At 46.0% G+C, this 14,764-nt stretch overlaps 1 long non-coding RNA gene across 1 annotated transcript in view; it reads left to right on the top strand.

Annotated features, from left to right (window-relative positions):
• Positions 1-14,764, top strand: part of LOC138254272 (uncharacterized) — a 104,297-nt gene that overhangs the window by 72,360 nt on the left and 17,173 nt on the right. The window contains exon 2 of the long non-coding RNA XR_011196991.1: positions 12,850-13,112. This is a non-coding gene — a long non-coding RNA (uncharacterized lncRNA). The remainder of the gene's footprint in view (positions 1-12,849; positions 13,113-14,764) is intronic.

The raw sequence follows: 14,764 nt of genomic DNA, 5'->3' as shown, positions 1-14,764 counted from the left end.
TAGCCAATCCAAGGGAGTAGCTGGGCTCACTTTTGGTAATTTAGTTGGGGTTGGTCTGATTAGGGAGACCACAGAGGCTACTTTAGTCTCTGAAGGGGCTATTGATTTAGCCACTTTGGTTGCTTGCCCCCATAACTTGGAGAAGTACAAGCAACTAAACCTAATAAATGGTGTTGAGGTCCAGGCCTACAGGGACACAGGTGCCAGTGTCACAATGGTGATTGAGAAACTGGTGCACCCTGAACAACACATACTTGGACACCAGTACCAAGTAACCGATGCTCACAACATAACACAAAGCCACCCCATGGCTGTTGTAAATCTCAACTGGGGGGGGGTAACTGGTCCAAAGAAAGTTGTGGTAGCTTCAGATTTACCTGTAGACTGTCTATTAGGGAATGATTTGGAGACATCAGCTTGGTCAGATGTGGAGTTGGAGGCCCATGCAGCAATGCTGGGCATCCCAGGGCATATTTTTGCTTTGACAAGGGCTCAGGCCAAAAAGCAAAAAGGACAGGGAAGCTTGGATCCTGGAACAATGGACCAAGTGCTCCCTAAAGCTAGGGCTAGTAGAAGCAAACCACTTCCTACTATCCCTCCCTCTACAGTGGATTCTACTTCTGAGGAAGAAGAATTCCCTCCCTGTGCAGAACCTACACCAAAGGAGCTGGAAGCAGACACTGCTGAGCTTTTGGGTGAAGGAGGGCCTGCCAGAGAGGAGCTGAGTGTGGCACAGCAAACCTGTCCCACATTAGAGGGTCTCAGACAGTAAGCTGTCAAACAGTCTAATGGGGATGTCAGTGACTCTCACAGAGTTTACTGGGAGGACAACCTCTTGTACACTGAGCATAGGGATCCTAAACCTGGAGCTGCCAGGAGATTAGTGATTCAACAGGAGTACAGAAAGTTCCTCCTAACACTGGCACATGACATTCCCTTAGCTGGGCACCTGGGTCAAATGAAAACTTGGGACAGATTGGTACCACTGTTTCATTGGCCTAGGATGTCTGAGGACACAAAGGAATTTTGTAAGTCCTGTGAAACCTGTCAAGCCAGTGGCAAGACAGGTGGCACTCCAAAGGCACCCCTTATCCCACTGCCTGTGGTTGGGGTTCCCTTTGAAAGGGTAGGGGTTGACATAGTTGGCCCCCTTGACCCTCCTACTGCTTCAGGCAATAGGTTTATCTTAGTGGTAGTGGACCATGCCACAAGATATCCTGAAGCTATTCCTTTAAGGACCACTACAGCCCCTGCAGTGGCAAAGGCACTCCTGGGAATATTTTCCAGGGTGGGCTTCCCAAAGGAAGTAGTATCAGACAGAGGAAGCAATTTCATGTCTGCATACTTAAAGGCCATGTGGAAGGAGTGTGGTGTAACGTACAAGTTCACAACACCCTATCATCCACAAACAAATGGACTGGTGGAGAGATTTAACAAAACTCTCAAAGGCATGATTATGGCACTCCCTGAAAAACTCTGCAGGAGATGGGATATCCTTCTACCATGCCTCCTTTTTGCCTACAGGGAGGTACCCCAGAAAGGAGTGGGCTTCAGCCCCTTTGAACTTCTTTTTGGACACCCTGTTAGGGGTCCACTCACACTTGTAAAGGAGGGTTGGGAACAACCTTTAAAAGCTCCTAAGCAGGATATTGTGGATTATGTACTTGGCCTCAGATCAAGGATGGCTGAGTACATGAAAAAGGCCAGTAAAAACCTTCAGGCCAGCCAAGAGCTCCAGAAGCAATGGCATGATCAGAAGGCTGTTTTGGTTCAGTACCAACCAGGGCAGAAAGTGTGGGTCTTGGAGCCTGTGGCCCCAAGAGCACTCCAAGATAAATGGAGTGGACCCCACACAATTGTTGAAAAGAAGGGTGAAGTCACCTACTTGGTTGACTTAGGCACTGCCAGGAGTCCCCTTAGGGTGCTCTATGTCAACCGCCTGAAACCCTACTATGACAGGGCTGATCTCACCCTGCTCATGGCAACAGATGAGGGACAGGAAGAAGACAGTGATCCTCTACCTGATCTCTTCTCTTCCACAGAACAAGATGCTCTTGTGGAAGGTGTAGTTTTGGCTGATTGTCTTACTGCTGAGCAGAAAGATAATTGCATAAATCTCCTAGGACAATTTTCAGAACTCTTCTCTACTGTGCCAGGCACCACTTCTTGGTGTGAGCACACTATAGATACTGGAGACAGTTTACCTGTCAAAAGTAAGATCTATAGGCAGCCTGACCATGTCAGGGACTGCATAAAGCAAGAAGTTCAGAAAATGTTGGAACTAGGAGTGGTTGAGCACTGACAGTCCATGGGCTTCTCCTGTGGTACTGGTACCAAAACCCAATTCTAAAGATGGAAAGAAAGAAATGCGGTTTTGTGTAGACTATAGAGGTCTCAACTTGGTAACCAAAACTGATGCTCACCCTATACCCAGGGCAGATGAGCTCATAGATACACTGGCATCTGCCAAGTATCTAAGCACTTTTGATTTGACTGCAGGGTATTGGCAGATCAAATTGTCAGAAGATGCTAAACCTAAGACTGCATTTTCTACCATTGGAGGACATTACCAGTTTACTGTAATGCCTTTTGGTTTGAAAAATGCACCTGCCACTTTTCAGAGGTTGGTGAACACAGTCCTGCAAGGGCTGGAAGCTTTCAGTGCAGCATATTTGGACGATATAGCTGTCTTTAGCTCCAGCTGGGATGATCACCTGGTCCACCTTTGGAAAGTTTTGGAGGCCCTGCAAAAGGCAGGCCTCACTATCAAGGCTTCAAAGTGCCAGATAGGGCAGGGTAAGGTGGTTTATCTGGGACACCTTGTTGGTGGGGAACAGATTGCACCACTTCAGGGGAAAATCCAAACTATTATTGATTGGGTTCCCCCTAACACTCAGACTCAGGTGAGAGCCTTCCTAGGCCTCACTGGGTATTACAGGAGGTTCATTAAGAACTATGGCTCCATTGCAGCCCCTCTTAATGACCTCACATCCAAGAAAATGCCTAAAAAGGTATTGTGGACAGCAAGCTGTCAGAAAGCTTTTGAGGAGCTGAAGCAGGCCATGTGCTCTGCACCTGTCCTGAAAAGCCCTTGTTCCTCTAAAAAATTCTATGTCCAAACTGATGCATCTGAATTAGGAGTAGGGGCAGTCCTTTCACAACTTAATTCTGAGGGCCAGGATCAACCTGTTGCTTTTATTAGTAGAAGGTTGACCCCTAGAGAAAAGCGTTGGTCTGCCATTGAGAGGGAGGCCTTTGCTGTGGTCTGGGCTCTGAAGAAGTTGAGGCCATACCTGTTTGGCACTCACTTCATTGTTCAGACAGACCACAAACCTCTACTTTGACTAAAACAAATGAAAGGTGAAAATCCTAAATTGTTGAGGTGGTCCATATCCCTACAGGGAATGGACTATACAGTGGAACATAGACCTGGGAGTAGCCACTCCAATGCAGATGGACTCTCCAGATATTTCCACTTAGACAATGAAGACTCATCAGGTAATGGCTAGTCTTATTGTCCTTCGTTTGGGGGGGGTTGTGTAGGAAAGTACCATCTTGCCTGGCATGTTACCCCCATTTTTCACTGTATATATGTTGTTTTAGTTGTATGTGTCACTGGGACCCTGGTAGCCCAGGGCCCCAGTGCTCATAAGTGTGCCTGAATGTGTTACCTGTGTAGTGACTAACTGTCTCACTGAGGCTCTGCTAACCAGAACCTCAGTGGTTATGCTCTCTCATTTCTTTCCAAATTGTCACTGACAGGCTAGTGACCATTTTTACCAATTTACATTGGCTTACTGGAACACCCTTATAATTCCCTAGTATATGGTACTGAGGTACCCAGGGTATTGGGGTTCCAGGAGATCCCTATGGGCTGCAGCATTTCTTTTGCCACCCATAGGGAGCTCTGACAATTCTTACACAGGCCTGCCACTGCAGCCTGAGTGAAATAACGTCCACGTTATTTCACAGCCATTTTACACTGCACTTAAGTAACTTATAAGTCACCTATATGTCTAACCTTTACCTGGTAAAGGTTAGGTGCAAAGTTACTTAGTGTGAGGGCACCCTGGCACTAGCCAAGGTGCCCCCACATTGTTCAGAGCCAATTCACTGAACTTTGTGAGTGCGGGGACACCATTACACGCGTGCACTACATATAGGTCAATACCTAAATGTAGCTTCACCATGGTAACTCCGAATATGGCCATGTAACATGTCTATTATCATGGAATTGCCCCCTCTATGCCATCCTGGCATAGTTGGTACAATTCCATGATCCCAGTGGTCTGTAGCACAGACCCTGGTACTGCCAGACTGCCCTTCCTGGGGTTTCACTGCAGCTGCTGCTGCTGCCAACCCCTCAGACAGGCAGCTGCCCTCCTGGGGTCCAGCCAGGCCTGGCCCAGGATGGCAGAACAAAGAACTTCCTCTGAGAGAGGGTGTGACACCCTCTCCCTTTGGAAAATGGTGTGAAGGCAGGGGAGGAGTAGCCTCCCCCAGCCTCTGGAAATGCTTTGTTGGGCACAGATGTGCCCAATTCTGCATAAGCCAGTCTACACCGGTTCAGGGACCCCTTAGCCCCTGCTCTGGCGCGAAACTGGACAAAGGAAAGGGGAGTGACCACTCCCCTGACCTGCACCTCCCCTGGGAGGTGTCCAGAGCTCCTCCAGTGTGCTCCAGACCTCTGCCATCTTGGAAACAGAGGTGCTGCTGGCACACTGGACTGCTCTGAGTGGCCAGTGCCACCAGGTGACGTCAGAGACTCCTGCTGATAGGCTCCTTCAGGTGTTAGTAGCCTTTCCTCTCTCCTAGGTAGCCAAACCCTCTTTTCTGGCTATTTAGGGTCTCTGTCTCTGGGGAAACTTTAGATAACGAATGCATGAGCTCAGCCGAGTTCCTCTGCATCTCTCTCTTCACCTTCTGATAAGGAAACGACCGCTGACCGCGCTGGAAGCCTGCAAACCTGCAACATAGTAGCAAAGACGACTACTGCAACTCTGTAACGCTGATCCTGCCGCCTTCTCGACTGTTTTCCTGCTTGTGCATGCTGTGGGGGTAGCCTGCCTCCTCTCTGCACCAGAAGCTCCGAAGAAATCTCCCATGGGTCGACGGAATCTTCCCCCTGCAACCGCAGGCACCAAAAAGCTGCATCACCGGTCCCTTGGGTCTCCTCTCAGCACGACGAGCGAGGTCCCTCGAATCCAGCGACACTGTCCAAGTGACCCCCACAGTCCAGTGACTCTTCAGCCCAAGTTTGGTGGAGGTAAGTCCTTGCCTCACCTCGCTGGGCTGCATTGCTGGGAACCGCGACTTTGCAGCTACTCCGGCCCCTGTGCACTTCCGGCGGAAATCCTTTGTGCACAACCAAGCCTGGGTCCACGGCACTCTAACCTGCATTGCACGACTTTCTAAGTTGGTCTCCGGCGACGTGGGACTCCTTTGTGCAACTTCGGCGAGCACTGTTTCACGCATCCTTGTAGTGCCTGTTTCTGGCACTTCTCCGGGTGCTACCTGCTTCAGTGAGGGCTCTTTGTCTTGCTCGACGTCCCCTCTCTCTTCAGGTCCAATTTGCGACCTTCTGATCCCTCCTGGGCCCCAGCAGCGTCCAAAAACGCCAAACGCACGATTTGCGTGTAGCAAGGCTTGTTGGCGTCCTTCCGGCGGGAAAACACTTCTGCACGACTCTCCAAGGCGAGTGGGATCCGTCCACCAAAGGGGAAGTCTCTAGTCCTTTTCGTTCCTGCAGAAACCTCAGCTTCTTCTGTCCAGTAGAAGCTTCTTTGCACCCGCAGCTGGCATTTCCTGGGCACCTGCCCATCTACGACTTGCTTGTGACTTTTGGACTTGGTCCCCTTGTTCCACAGGTACCCTAGATTGGAAATCCACAGTTGTTGCATTGCTGGTTTGTGTCTTTCCTGCATTATTCCTCTAACACGACTCTTTTGTCCTTATGGGAACTTTAGTGCACTTTGCACTCACTTTTCAGGGTCTTGGGGAGGGTTATTTTTCTAACTCTCACTATTTTCTAATAGTCCCAGCGACCCTCTACAAGGTCACATAGGTTTGGGGTCCATTCGTGGTTCGCATTCCACTTTTGGAGTATATGGTTTGTGTTGCCCCTATCCCTATGTTTCCCCATTGCATCCTATTGTAACTATACATTGTTTGCACTGTTTTCTAAGACTATACTGCATATTTTTGCTATTGTGTATATATATCTTGTGTATATTTCCTATCCTCTCACTGAGGGTACACTCTAAGATACTTTGGCATATTGTCATAAAAATAAAGTACCTTTATTTTTAGTATAACTGTGTATTGTGTTTTCTTATGATATTGTGCATATGACACTAAGTGGTACTGTAGTAGCTTCACACGTCTCCTAGTTCAGCCTAAGCTGCTCTGCTAAGCTACCATTATCTATCAGCCTAAGCTGCTAGACACCCTATACACTAATAAGGGATAACTGGGCCTGGTGCAAGGTGCAAGTACCCCTTGGTACTCACTACAAGCCAGTCCAGCCTCCTACATCACCGCAGCGGTCTTTCGACCGCGGTGCGGTGTTCTGACGGCGGTACCTTGGCGGACGGCCTCCGCCGTCCGCCAAGGTTAAAATCACCCCCAAAGTCCTTTGTGATGAAGAGTGGCCGAAAGCTATCAAAAAGTAAAAGATTCGTTCTGGAAGGCACAGAAATAGTTAAAGTTTCTAATTTCACCTACCTAGGGGTCCAAATCGATGTTGATTTTAAAGGGAGATTTTTAATTAGTGCTCGCTTTCCGCAATTTCAAAGAGCTATAGATGCAGTTTTTAGATTTTCAAATAAACTGGGATACAAACCAGGGAAGGAAATGCTGATTGCTATTAAAAGTAAATGTCTTTCTATTGCATCTTTCGGAGCTGGGGAGTGGGGTTACACTGATTGTACGAGCCTCCAGGTTGTGGAAAGTAAGTTTCTGAGAAGGCTGTTAGCAGTACCTCAATCCACCCCGGCTGTGCTTTGTCATGATGAAGCAGGCCTGAGGGGTGTAGATGACTACATAAGACCGCAACCTTTATTGCTCTGGTAAAGAGCCTGGCTAAATCCCGGAGCTCAACTGTGTAGATCAGTGAATATGGATTGTTTGTCACTGACTTGGTCTATGGATATTTGTAGGAAAGTACCATCTTGCCTGGCATTTTATCCCCATTTTTCACTGTATATATGTTGTTTTAGTTGTATGTGTCACTGGGACCCTGCCAGTCAGGGCCCCAGTACTCATAAGTGTGCCTGAATGTGTTACCTGTGTAGTGACTAACTGTCTCACTGAGGCTCTGCTATCCAGAACCTCAGTGGTTATGCTCTCTCATTTCTTTCAAATTGTCACTAACATGCTAGTGACCAATTTTACCAATTTACATTGGCTTACTGGAACACCCTTATAATTCCCTAGTATATGGTACTGAGGTACCCAGGGTATTGGGGTTCCAGGAGATCCCTATGGGCTGCAGCATTTATTTTGCCACCCATAGGGAGCTCTGACAATTCTTACACAGGCCTGCCACTGCAGCCTGAGTGAAATAACGTCCACGTTATTTCACAGCCATTTTACACTGCACTTAAGTAACTTATAAGTCACCTATATGTCTAACCTTTACCTGGTAAAGGTTAGGTGCAAAGTTACTTAGTGTGAGGGCACCCTGGCACTAGCCAAGGTACCCCCACATTGTTCAGGGTAAATTCCCCGGACTTTGTGAGTGCGGGGACACCATTACACGTGCGCACTACACATAGGTCACTACCTATGTGTAGCTTCACAATGGTAACTCCGAATATGGCCATGTAACATGTCTATGATCATGAAATTGCCCCCTCTATGCCAACCTGGCATAGTTGGCACAATCCCATGATCCCAGTGGTCTGTAGCACAGACCCTGGTACTGCCAAACTGCCATTTCAGGGGTTTCACTGCAGCTGCTGCTGCTGCCAACCCCTCAGACAGGTTTCTGCCCTCCTGGGGTCCAGCCAGGCTTGTCCCAGGATGGCAGAACAAAGGACTTCCTCTGAGAGAGGGTGTTACACCCTCTCCCTTTGGAAAATAGTGTGAAGGCAGGGGAGGAGTAGCCTCCCCCAGCCTCTGGAAATGCTTTCATGGGCACACATGGTGCCCATTTCTGCATAAGCCAGTCTACACCGGTTCAGGGACCCCTTAGCCCTGCTCTGGCGCGAAACTAGACAAAGGAAAGGGGAGTGACCACTCCCCTGACCTGCACCTCCCCTGGGAGGTGTCCAGAGCTCCTCCAGTGTGCTCCAGACCTCTGCCATCTTGGAAACAGAGGTGCTGCTGGCACACTGGACTGCTCTGAGTGGCCAGTGCCACCAGGTGACGTCAGAGACTCCTTCTGATAGGCTCCTTCAGGTGTTGCTAGCCTATCCTCTCTCCTAGGTAGCCAAACCCTCTTTTCTGGCTATTTAGGGTCTCTGTCTCTGGGGATTCCTTAGATAACGAATGCAAGAGCTCATCAGAGTTCCTCTGCATCTCTCTCTTCACCTTCTGCCAAGGAATCGACTGCTGACCGCGCTGGAAGCCTGCAAAACTGCAACAAAGTAGCAAAGACGACTACTGCAACTCTGTAACGCTGATCCTGCCGCCTTCTCGACTGTTTTCCTGGTGGTGCATGCTGTGGGGGTAGTCTGCCTCTCCTCTGCACTAGAAGCTCCGAAGAAATCTCCCGTGGATCGACGGAATCGTCCCCCTGCAACCGCAGGCACAAAAGAACTGCATCACCGGTACACTGGGTCTCCTCTCAGCATGACGAGCGAGGTCCCTTGAATCCAGCAACTCTGGTAAGTCCTTGCCTCCCCACACCAGACTGCATTGCTGGGAACCGCGACTATTGCAGCTACTCTGGCCGCCGTGCACTTCTGGCAGAAATCCTTTGTGCACATTCCAGCCTGGGTCCACGGCACTCTAACCTGCATTGCACGACTTCCTAAGTTGTCCTCCGGTGACGTGGGACTCCTTTGTGCAACTTCGGGTGAGCACCATTTCACACATCTTTGTAGTGCCTGTTCTGGCACTTCTGCGGGTGCTGCCTGCTTCTGAGAGGGCTCCTTGTCTTGCTCGATGCCCCCTCTGTCCCCAGACGCAATTGGCGACATCCTGGTCCCTCCTGGGCCACAGCAGCCTCCAAAAACCCTAACCGCACGATTTGCAGCTAGCAAGGCTTGTTGGCAGTCTTTCGGCGGGAAAACACTTCTGCACAACTCTCCACGGCATGGGGGATCCATCCTCCAAAGGGGAAGTCTCTAACCCTTGTCGTTTCTGCAGAATCTTCAGCTTCTACTGTCCAGTAGCAGCTTCTTTGCACCCACAGTTGGCATTTCCTGGGCATCTGCCCATCTCCGACTTGCTTGTGACTTTTGGACTTGGTCCCCTTGTTCCACAAGTACCCTCGACTGGAAATCCATCGTTGTTGCATTGCTGGTTTGTGTCTTTCCTGCAAAATTCCCCTATCACGACTTCTTTGTCCTTTGGGGAACTTTAGTGCACTTTGCACTCACTTTTCAGGGTCTTGGGGTGGGCTATTTTTCTAACCCTTACTATTTTCTAATAGTCCCAGCGACCCCCTACAAGGTCACATAGGTTTGGGGTCCATTTGTGGTTCGCATTCCACTTTTGGAGTATATGGTTTATGTTTCCCCTATCCCTATGTGTCCCCATTGCATCCTATTGTAACTATACATTGTTTGCACAGTTTTCTAATACTATTACTGCATATTTTGGTATTGTGTACATATATCTTGTGTATATTTGCTATCCTCATACTGAGGGTACACTCTGAGATACTTTGGCATATTGTCATAAAAATAAAGTACCTTTATTTTTAGTATAACTGTGTATTGTGTTTTCTTATGATATTGTGCAAGTGACACTAGTGGTACTGTAGGAGCGTCACTCGTCTCCTAGTTCAGCCTAAGCTGCTCTGCTAAGCTACCATTATCTATCAGCCTAAGCTGCTAGACACCCTATACACTAATAAGGGATAACTGGGCCTGGTGCAAGGTGCAAGTACCCCTTGGTACTCACTACAAGCCAGTCCAGCCTCCTAAAATATTCCTTGGCTCAGATATGTTAACTCCACACTCTCTTATCTTGGGGTAGGGGAATATTTCAAGGCCCCCCAACTCTTTACCCGTGGGGGCCAAAGAGAGGATTAAGGAGCTATATTGGCATTCTATTTCTGACTCGAAATTAACCAGTGACATATCCGGGGACCCGGAGAGTCAGTTGCCATAGCCTTCACACCCCAAGCTATATCTTAACATTACCACTTCTGAGCAGCATAGGTTCTTACTTACTAGACTCCGTCTAATGTCCATACACTTTTTATTAGCATTTCCCAATCAAGGCACTTGGGCCCGTATTTATACTTTGTTTGCGCCGCCTTTGCGTCATATTCTGACACAGAAACAATGCAAACTTACATGACGCAAATGCGGCGCAAACAGAGTATAAATACGGGCCTTGGTTTAAGAAACTCCCGCCATGCTGTTGCGATGGCAGATCAGGCCAAAGCACTCTGCACTTTGTTCTTTTTTTGTAACTTTAGACTGCACTCAGGAGAAGGTTTCTATGCACTGTACGCCTGCCTACGTGCATTAGGTCCAGCCACCTTGCCTATTCTTATTTACATGACTTGGGTAGCGAAGGGACAATACAGGCTGTGCTAAATTTGATAAGTGATGCTATTTGAATCCGCAAATGTTATTGACTTTTGCAATATGTTTTTATATTGATTCTGCAATTTATATTTATATTTTTGATCATGGTGTATACAATTGATTATGTCTTTTATGACTTTTCTGAGCTGAATAAAGTATTTGAAACTAAAGGACTCTATGTTTCATATAAATATTTTTCTTCACTTTAAATTTCTCCCATTTAAATAAAGGACTGTATTTTCCAGCTGTAAAAATGGCACAGTGTGTACTGGTCAATGGGAGCAAGAGGTCTGCTGTTTGTAAATGTGACTCTTTGAAATGGGAGAAAATTCAAATCAAGAGTTAACTTAATAATTAACTTAACACTTCATTTTAATTGTATTCCAATTAAAAGCATTCAGAAACATCATTTTGTTCTCACTATAGCATACAAGGATCTTTATTTAAGATTTAAATACCTCAGTGCTTCAGTTCTTCTCCTCGGTGCCCTCAAGTCAAAAATCTGACCCCCGCACTGCTCATTAACAGGGCCAGCTATCTATAACCTGAAGATAATATTGTAAAATAAACACAACTTTCCCATAACTTTAAGGGGAAAATGTGATTCTGTGCTTATTTAAAAATGATTATGCTTATTTAAAAATACACTCAAGGCTGTGAGCTACTCTTAAGGTGTCTTTGAGCTACTGGTAGCTCGCGATTGACTGGTTGGAGACACTTGTAAAGTCAGAGCGTAAAATACATATTTTGTGCACAGCAGAGGAATATCGGGATGCAGGATTTGACAAGGTATTTGTACTCAGATTTGAACAGACATTTTTTATGTGTTAATAATTCATGTTACCTGGATCTACTTAAAAGGATTTGTTCTTTTGGACATTTGCTACAACTATGACGATTTAATATTCTGGACTCCTTGTGGATTTACACAGCTCATTTATCATACAAATACTTATTTCTCATCAGGTGCCGCTAAATTTAATGAATTCTTGGCACACATGAAATGAAATAAATATTTGTTCTATTTGATGAATTTCCTAATGTTTTCCCTGGAAATACAGGCCTGTTAAACTATTTGTTTCACAAAATTGTTTTGAAATTCGATGCCAACCCATGTATACATCAGGTGAGGCATACTCCATTGTTACCAGGGAAGAGATTACAGCAGAATTTAAAAAACCTGGTAAAGAATGGTGTCATAGATCTTGTGGAGTCTACAGAATGGGTGTCTCCTCTCGTGGCAATATGTACCAACTGCAGGGTTAAGATTGGTAGATCAATGCCCAGTACCAAGAATACATGAAATGTCTGTCACAAAAGGAGTTCAATGGTTTTCCACCATAGACTTAAAGTCTGCATACCATCAGGTTCCACTGCCTGTGGATAGTAGATTTACAACTTTCAGTATGCCTTGCCTGTCGGATATATCCAGTTTGTGAGAGGGTGATTCGGTCTTGCTTGGGCATTAGCAATGTTCTGACTGATGAGTAACTTTTTGGAAGGTGTGAGTGGAGTGATGTATTTTCAGGATGACATCTTAGTCATGGGTAAAACAATGTTAGAGGATGATATGAAGCTTTGGGGCGTTTTGAAAACTTTAGAGAACAAAGGCCTTGCTTTTGAGTTCAATAAATGTAAGCAAAAAGTGTTAAAGGTGTTGCTATAAAGGTTGGTGATTTTGTGAGTTAAGAAAACAAGAAGGTGCATAATGTTTTCTTATTCAAGACATCTATTAGCTTGCCTTTATGAAAAATAATATATTTGTCCGTCTTGTTAAGGGATAAGAAAGGTAGTGGTGTATTTATAACTATAAAGTTTGACCTTCAACAGCCACTGTATGTAGACCACTTGTGTTGATGTGTTCTTGTGATGTTTAATGTGTAGAGAAGCTGGAGAGTAACCATTGAGTGTATTTGATGCAGTTACTTGTACTCTATCTGAGACACTTACCTGCAGTGCCCTTTGTATGATACAACCCTAAGTGATTGTGCCATGCTACTGCAATGATGTTCCTAGTGGTCTGATCATGCCAGCAATAACAAAACTGCTAGCAATAGCTCCTGCTACTCATACATCCATGGAAAAATCTCACTGGTAATAATTTCTTCTCAAAACTAACCAGTTATTTTTTTATGTTTTTTAGTGAGAGACAACTTCATCATGAGTCTGCTTCATGTGCTCGGTGTGATCTTGTGCAGCCTCGCCCTGGGGAATGCAGAGGTTTTTCTACAAAGACACAGAGCCCTCTGGAATTGTACCTAAAAATTCAGCTCGGATTTGCCAATTCTATGAGAAACAGTATCGGTTTGCCACCATGTATGACCGTGATCTTCTCATTCCACTCTACTCTGCTTACATCTACGAACGAGGGGTGGCTGAAAGAGCTCAATGGATGATGCACCCCAGGTAGGTACCATCTCTGGGAGGGGAGGCGAGGGAAGGAGAGGGGAAGGTATGGAAGGTGGAGGCCGGGAAGGAGGGATGAAGTAATGAGAGGGTTGGAGAAGATAGGAGTGAATGGATGATGGAGCCCCAGGTAGGTACCATCTCTGATTATCTAGCTGGGCAGTTTGCAGATCCAGGCTCTGTTAACCCCATTGAATCAGGTGATTCTGGTGACTTTCTTTGAATGCGTACTGTACTTTACATGTAGGATTTACGCACATGCTTTCCACTGTGGTGTTTAATTTGAGTTTTATGTCGACCCACCAAATATTGTGGCCAAAATATCAACTACCAAAATATTGTGAATGCATGCAAAGGTCGTAGGTGTGCATTTACTGTTCTTAAATCTGCATGTATGTACCTTGACAGTATGCATATTGTCAAGGTAAGTACATGTAGAGGTAATGATAGTAAGCCTACACTTACTTCTGTATACTTACCGTCACAATATTCCGGCATGTACATCTCTATATAACATCTTTATGTAGTAACCTTTCAATTGGTAGTGGGCTTAAAATACCTAGAAATAATCACAATTGCAAATCATTGTGTTTACAACCACTAAAAAAATATATGGACTTGATTTTGGACCAGGTTTTTTAATTACACATTTTAAAAAAATGTTTCTATTAGTTTTTAGCTAGTTACTACAAACAAGGGCTAATCATTTCAATAGAATGTTGCAAATGATTGTTACAGATTCTTAATAGGACAAACCTTAAGACAGAGTAAACCCTACCCCATCCCGCCCAGTTCAAAGGAAGCTGTCTCTTTCATAAAACTCCAGTTAAAACCAATAAGTCTGATAAATATATTGATGCTGCCATTCACACTAAAAGTAAATTGTAAGAAACAGGGTTATTGTTGGGGGGTGGAAATCCTTCCGGAGCATCAACCTCAATCCTTGTCAGGAAGACCCACAAAGGTCACTAAACCCACCTATGCTTAACCCTCTGGTAGCATGGCACAAATGCAGTCAGGCTTAACTTAGGTTCCAATTTGGTAAAGTATTTATGTAGCACAGAAACACTAATAGAGTGAAAGCACAACCCAATGAAAATTCCAAACCAATTTAGAAAGCTAGAGTAAATGTGAATAAATAAAATCCAATTAGAATGTCAAAAATCCAATCACGGTCATCTGGTCCCGCTAGACTGAGGGAAAGTTGCAGGTTCAGGCCGACCGCGATGCAGTGTGGGCCAGATACAGGGACAAGGTTAACCCCGCTGAAAAAGTTACCTTCTCAAAGTCCGGCGCAAAGAGCTCTGTTGTTGCTGCTCATTGGCAGTCACCTCAGGCTATCACTGCTGTACCTCAAATACAGATCTCGTTCTGCATTTGTCACTGGCAATCATTGCAGTGTGAAGAGTCTGGTTCACTGGAGCTTTCTGTTGGCACCCGGTGCACAAACGGGCCAGGTCATGAAACACCCAAAACTTAGAGATTCCTGGCAGCACAACTGCTGCCAGCCAGGGGTCCAGGACCTGGGAAAGCATCTCTTTGGGATTTGAAACACACTCCAACAGAGGCCAGTAGGAATCAGGTGGATCCAGTTGCAGCAGGTTAATTAGGTGGTTGCAGAGAGGCCTCTGGAGCTTGTTGTGCTCCTACAG

Source organism: Pleurodeles waltl, chromosome 1_1, assembly GCF_031143425.1.
Source record: "Pleurodeles waltl isolate 20211129_DDA chromosome 1_1, aPleWal1.hap1.20221129, whole genome shotgun sequence".
Lineage (NCBI taxonomy): Eukaryota > Metazoa > Chordata > Amphibia > Caudata > Salamandridae > Pleurodeles > Pleurodeles waltl.
This window is presented reverse-complemented; position numbering and strand designations above follow the sequence as displayed.